This window comes from Heloderma suspectum, chromosome 3 (genome assembly GCF_057233095.1).
Source record: "Heloderma suspectum isolate Gila_16-S chromosome 3, 16-S_ref, whole genome shotgun sequence".
In the NCBI taxonomy this organism is placed as follows: domain Eukaryota; kingdom Metazoa; phylum Chordata; class Lepidosauria; order Squamata; family Helodermatidae; genus Heloderma; species Heloderma suspectum.
In genome coordinates this window covers 65104292-65111335 of record NC_139460.1, presented here as the reverse complement: position 1 = coordinate 65111335, position 7044 = coordinate 65104292, and positions in this window count along the sequence as shown.

The following is a 7044-nucleotide window of genomic DNA, read 5'->3' as shown; positions in this document are numbered from 1 at the left end:
AGGGGTGGGCAGAAAGTAGGTCTCCAAATGTTTTGGACTTCAACTCCCAGCATTCCTGACCATTGGCTAGGCTGGCAGGGGCTTCTGGAAGTTGAAACTCAAAACATCTGGAGAACTAGTTTCTGCCCACTCCTGGCCTATTGCACATCATGCTCAGTTTGGCTATGTGAGAAACTCAGGCTTAAACCCCTGCTCAGCCTCAGAGGTGCACATCTTAGCCTAGCCCCTGACACCAGGTTGTTGTAAGGGACAAAGCCTTCTCCTCTACATGCTGAAGAGATCTACTGAAGTTATCCTTAACAGTAAATATCATGAGGATCACGTCAGACTTTGAAGCTTTGGGAAGAAAACTCAAGAACTTTGGGGCCCAGATAGTTTTCTCATCCATACTTCCAGTAGTTAGAAGAGGGATAGAAAGGGAACGAAAAATACTCCAGGTGAATGACTGGCTATGAAGGTGGTGCCGACGAGAGAGATTTGGATTCTGGGACCACGGGCTATACTTCCTGGAAGATGGGCTGTTGGAAAGGGATGGGTTGCACCTCACAAAGGATGGGAAGAATGTGTTTGGCCACAGCATGAAGAACTTCATCAGGAGGGCTTTAAACTGAATCCCACGGGGAAGGGAGATGTAATGTTGGGGGTAACAATGGACATAGGCGCATGCACTGCAATGGAGAGAACAGCTCTGATAGCGCCCAATAATAGTCTTCAGACACATGTAGGAAGAAAGCCAGACTATGAAGCACATGGTCTTCGATGTCTATATACTAATGCCCAGGGTATGGGAAACAAACAAAATGAACTTGAACTCTTAATACAAGAGGGAAATTATGACTGGATAGGTATAACTGAGACTTGGGCTGGATCTACACTTAACGCCTTTTTTCACTTCCAATGAGGTTTCACCGCCCACCTTTCACACTATGCCACCTCAAATTGGAACTGGAATTTTCCACTTCTGTGCTCCTGCTTTCAATACCCTAATATCCTAGTATTTCCCCTTAATGTGCTCTGATTTTCCGCCTTCACTACCATATCCAGTCATAGTCCCCTCCCCCGCCCGTCCATATGCGGCGGTGTTTGTATTTCCCTCCTGTCCAATTCCAGCTCTCGATGGTCCCATGTCTTCTTCCAGCTACCGACCACTAGGGATGGCGGAGAATTTCTCCCCGAAACTTCGGGGGGCCGAGCGCCAACGTGTTCGGCCCGCCTAACAAGTTTCGGGGAGAAATCCTCCGAAACCCCCCCGCCCCCCGCACCCCCCCCCCCGGGACAGGACTTACCTTCGCCGAATGTCCCTCCCGGCGGCGGGTCCGGCCGGCGGTTCGGTGGGTGTTCGAGCGGGGCGGGAGCGGCAGCTGGTCTTTCGACCGGGTGCCGCCGCCACCATTGCAATCAAAGAAAAAAAAAACGCCCCCTGATAGGCTATGTGACGATTAACGTAGCCTATCACGGCTAGATTTGCAAAGTCAGCCGTGATAGGCTACGTCAATCGTCACGTAGCCTATCATGGGTGACTTTAAAAAAAAAGCGCGTACGGAAAATGGCGGCCCCCATAGGGAGCCGCCATTCCCGTTCCTTATTTGGTTGCTATAGTCTACATAAATCTTTACGTAGACTACAGCGACCAAATAAGGAACGCGAATGGCGGCTCCCTATGGGGGCCGCCATTAGCGTACGCGCTTTTTTTTTTTTAAGTCACCCGTGATAGGCTACGTGACAATTGACGTAGCCTATCACGGCTGACTTTGCAAATCTAGCCATGATAGGCTACGTTAATCGTCACGTAGCCTATCAGGGGGCGTTTTTTTGTTTTTTTTTTAACTTTCGCGTTCGCAGCCGGGCGAGGCGGGAAGCCTCCTCCCCGGCCTGAATTTCGGCCGGGGCGAGGTGGGAAGTCTCCCCCCCCGGCCTGAACTTTGCGGGGGGAGCAGCGAAGCGCCTTCCCCCCACCGCGAACAAGCTTCGGCGAAAGGTAAGGGACTTTCATCCACCCCTACCGACCACATAGCTTCCTCAGCAACAAGCAAAGGGCCAGATGTGTGCACACTTGTCTGATCTTGGAAGCTAAGCAGGGTCTGTCCTGGTCAGTGCTTGGATGGGAGGCCGCCTGAGAATCAGGCTTCCTGCACTGAGCAGGGGGTTGTTGTATCCCTTCAAATGAGATTAAGTTTTACTCCCTCCTATCCCCCACTCAGGATGTGTGTGTTTTTTAAATTCAGGCGTTATCCTCACAGAATCAGGGCTTCTTCGTGGTGTGTGTGTTTTTTTCTAATTGAGGCATGATCTTCGAAGCTTCGAAGTTGTGAAGCTTCACAACTTCGAATCTTCAAAGATCATGCCTCAGTTAGAAAAAAAAACATCGAGGAGAAGCCCTGATTCTGCGAGGATAACGCCTGAATTTAAAAAACACACATCCAGAGCGGGGGATAGGAGGGAATAAAACATAATCTCATTTGAAGGGATACAACAACCCCCTGCTCAGCGCAGGAAGCCTGATTCCCAGGTGGTCTCCCATCCAAGCACTGACCGGAGCCGACTCCGCTTAGCTTCCGAGATCAGACAAGTGCGCGCAGGAAAACAGCAGGAAAACAGCACAGCGCTCGAGTGTGAACCGAGCTCGCGCATTCGATGAAGCACCGCAACAGGGAAAATGGGTGAGTGTGAATAATCACGTTTTAATGCAAGAGCGTTTAACCCGACGGGACACCGAATTCATTGCAATGGCAGGCGCAATGTAGATCGGCCCTTGGTGGGATGACTCTCGTGACTGGAATACAGCAACTGAGGGATATAACTTGTTCCAAAAGAACAGGAGGAACAGAAAGGGAGGTGGGGTTGCACTATACATATGTGAAAAATATATATCTCTGCATAGAAATACAGGAGGATGAGCTTGGTAGCCCCATCGAGAGCATCTGGATCAAAATAAATGGAGCAAAGAATAAAAGGAACCTGGTAGTCGGAGTCTACTACCGGCCACCCATACAAGGAGAAGACGAGGATGAAACCTTTGAAAAGCAAATAGCCAATGTTTTAAGGAAGCATGATGTAGTAGTAATGGGGGACTTCAATTTCCCCGATATTTGTTGGGAGACAAATTCTGCAGAACATGGCCCCTCCAGGAAATTCCTGACTTATGTGGCGGATAACTTCCTCCTACAGAAAATAGAGGAAGGAACTAGAGGATTGGCTATCCTTGACTTGATCCTAAACAACAGAGATGACTTAGTGGATAAAGTAGCAATTATAGGAATTCTGAGGGAAAGCACAAAAAACTTAGAGATGACCTGAAAGGTCCCATGGCAAGCTAATGAGAAAAGGAGTCCAAGATGGGTGGGAGCTTTTAAAAAAGGAAATTCTCAAGGCACAATCACAAACAATTCCAACAAGAAGAAAAGGTGGAAGACAACAGAAGAAGCCATTGTGGCTTCACAAAAAGCTTAGGGATGACCTGAAAACAAAAAAGAACACATATCAGAAGTGGAAAGAAGGCCAAGTAACAAAAGAAGAGTACAGGCAGATAGCACAGAATTGCAGGGATGGCATCAGGAAGGCTAAAGCTGAGAATGAGCTGAGGTTAGCAAGGGATGCTAAAAACAACAAAAAGGCTTTCTTCAGCTACGTGCATAGTAAAAGACAGAGGAAAGAAATGGTGGTTCAGCTATTAAATAAGGATGGCAAAATGATAACAGATGACAAAGAAAAGGCAGAGGTGCTCAATTCCTACTTTGTCTCAGTCTTCTCCCAAAAGAGGGTCTATGACCCCCCTGGAAAAGGCAAAGTACAGGCTGAAGGGACAGGATTGCAGCTTGAGATCGACAGGCATATGGTCAAGGAACACCTAATTACTTTGAATGAGTTCAAATCTCCAGGGCCAGATGAACTGCATCCTAGAGTAATAAAGGAACTGGCAGAAGAACTCTCAGAACCGCTGTCTATTGTCTTTGAGAAATCATGGAGGACAGGGGAAGTGCCAGATGACTGGAGGAGGGCTAATGTTGTCCCTATCTTCAAAAAAGGTAAAAAGGAGGAACCTGGGAACTACAGACCAGTCAGTCTGACATCAATCCCTGGGAAAATTCTGGAGCAGATGATAATGGAATCCATCTGGAAGCACCTTGACAACAATGCCGTGATTACTCGACGCCAACATGGATTTGTCAAAAACAAGTCCTGCCAGACAAATCTGATCTCATTTTTTGATCAAGTAACCTCCCTTGTAGACCGTGGGAATGATGTAGACATCATATACCTCGACTTCAGCGAAGCTTTCGACAAAGTGCCCCATGATATCCTGATGAGCAAACTAGCTCAAAGTGGGCTAGATGAAACAATGATCCGGTGGATCCACAGTTGGCTGCAGAATCGGAGTGCTTATCAATGGGACCTTCTCAAACTGGGGAGAGATAACGAGCAGGGTACCGCAGGGCTCAGTCCTGGGCCCAGTGCTCTTCAACATTGTTATTAATGACTTGGAGGAGGTGCAGGGTATGCTGATCAAATTTGCAGATGACACAAAATTGGACAGGATAGCAGAAAACAACAGAATGACTTTTAATAGGGATAAATGCCAAGTTGTGCACTTAGGAAAAAGAAACCAAATGCACAGTTACAAGATGGGGGATACACGGCTCAACAACACTACAAGCAAGAAGGATCTTGGAACTGTTGTCGATCACAAGCTGAATATGAGCCAGCAATGTGATGCGGCTGCAAAAAAAAGACAAATGCTATTTGGGCCTGCATTCATAGAAGCATCGCTTCCAAATCCCGAGAAGTACTAGTTCCCCTCTACTCAGCACTGGTTAGGCCTCATCTGGAGTACTGTGTCCAGTTCTGGGCACCACATTTTAAGAAGGATGCAGACAAGCTGGAGAGGGTTCAGAGGAGGGCAACAAAGATGATCAGGGGGCTGGGAACAAAGCCCTGTGAAGAGAGACTGAAAGAACTGGGCATGTTTAGCCTTGAGAAGAGAAGACTGAGGGGAGATATGATAGCGTTCTTCAAGTACTTGAAAGGTTGTCACAGAAAGGAAGGACAGGATCTCTTCTCAATCATGCCAGAGTGCAGGAGACAAGCTCAAGTTACAGGAAGCCAGATTCCGGCTGAACATCAGGAAAAGCTTCCTGACTGTTAGAGCAATACAACAATGGAACCAATTCCCTAGGGAGGTGGTGGGCTCTCCCACACTGGAGGCGTTCAAGACGAGGCTGGACAGCCATCTGTCAGGGATGCTGTGACTTGGATTCCTGCACTGAGCAGGGGGTTGGACTCAATGGCCTTGTAGGCCCCTTCCAACCCTACTTTTCTAGGATTCTAGGATAAAGTTAGGACACTGACAGTGCTTAGCATCTAAAATGAGACAAGCTGAGCTCAGACCTCTCTAGAAGCCAGGCCTCCTGAACTGAAAGGCCTTCTCCAACCATCCAAGATATCTGAGGGGATGGGCTAGTTGGAGTTACTCTGTCAGGGAGCAAAGGTACTCCTCACATTCTGCGACACCTTTTTCATATTATTTTTTGTTTTTATTTTCACACAGCTAAGGAATTGAAAGTTCCTTCCGGGGAGTTGCCCTGGCTCAAACCAAACTCTGGGCATGTAGAATACCTAGCTACTTCAGATGGCCTTTTGCATTTCTGCCCTACATTCAGCTGTTAAAGGCAGGGCCTCTGGCAAGGAGGAAGCAATACTAGAAGATGCAAGGCCTTCTCCTGTTTGGAAGAGGACTACGAGTGTAGAAAGCAAAACAGGTAAGTAAGTTTGTGGAAGGACAAGAGAAGCAGATTGTAACCTGAAATCATTGTTAATCAGACCACCCTTAGAAATATCTGAAAAACACTGCACAACTTGAATTCCTTTGTATCATGTTTAATTTCCTAACATAGGAAAAAGATCTTCATAATTACTCTAACTGCGCTGAGCTTTTGCTGACTGTCTTGTTTATCCCTCATCAGCATTAAATAACAATGGTTTTTCATTCGTATTTTACTACAGTGTAAAAAACACTATACTTTCATGGCCTTAAGTACCCCTGTTCTCCCCACCCTCCCAAGGTGAGCATAATCTAACAACATACCAACAGTGCAAATTGATATTGGTTTTATATCAGTTTAACTAGGTTGGCTTCCCCCAAAGAATCCTGGGAACTGTGGCTTGGTATGGTATTCTGTTAGTGACATAAGGCATAATCACACAAGGCTTTTATCATGCACTTGTGGTGGGTCACTCATGGAAGTTTGCAGGTCCTTTTCACAAAGTTGTCGTCCTCCCATGCGTCTCCTGAGGTTTTTTAGGTTTATCCCACAGTGATTTAACTCACAGTAGGATGAGTGATTCCAGGCACCTGGGGGTGAGCGGATCACTTACCCAGTTCCGGTCTAGGGCATCCGCTGGTGGGGGGAGGCGATCCATCCTCCCCCCAGAATCCTCCCTGGCCGGCCGCAGTCGGGCTTCCAGCTGCTGCTGCCGTGCTGTGGATGCAAATGGCAGCCGCTACGCTGGCCGCCATTTGCGTCCGTGCCTTAGGCCGTGATAGGCTAAGTATTTACGTAGCCTATCACAAAAAGAGCAGGGATGCAAATGGTGTAATGGGTGCCATTTGCGCCCCTGCTCTTTGCTGTGATAGGCTACATAAGTATTTACGTAGCCTATCACAGCCGAAGGCACGGACGCAAATGGCGGCCGCTACGACGGCGGCCATTTGCGGCCGCAGCAGCCCAACAGTGGCCGGAAGACAACCCAGAGCCTCCGCCGCTGCATCCAGTGCCACTGCCACCAGGTTGGTAGGTCTGTTCTGGGGGGGATTTCGGAGGGTGGCGGGGTCCGTGGCAGAATTCTCCAACATCCCTGCAATATCACGGTAATGTCGCAGCGCCATCTAGTGGCCATATAAACAGAACATAGGGAACCTCCACACAAGGGAAATGGCCAAAAAAACACACACACACCCCAAAGGGGGAGGCATGTGTATTGTGTCGCTCATGATGCTGGAAAGACCCAGGAAGAAGAAAGCCTGGTAGGGGTGCAGGATTTCTGCCT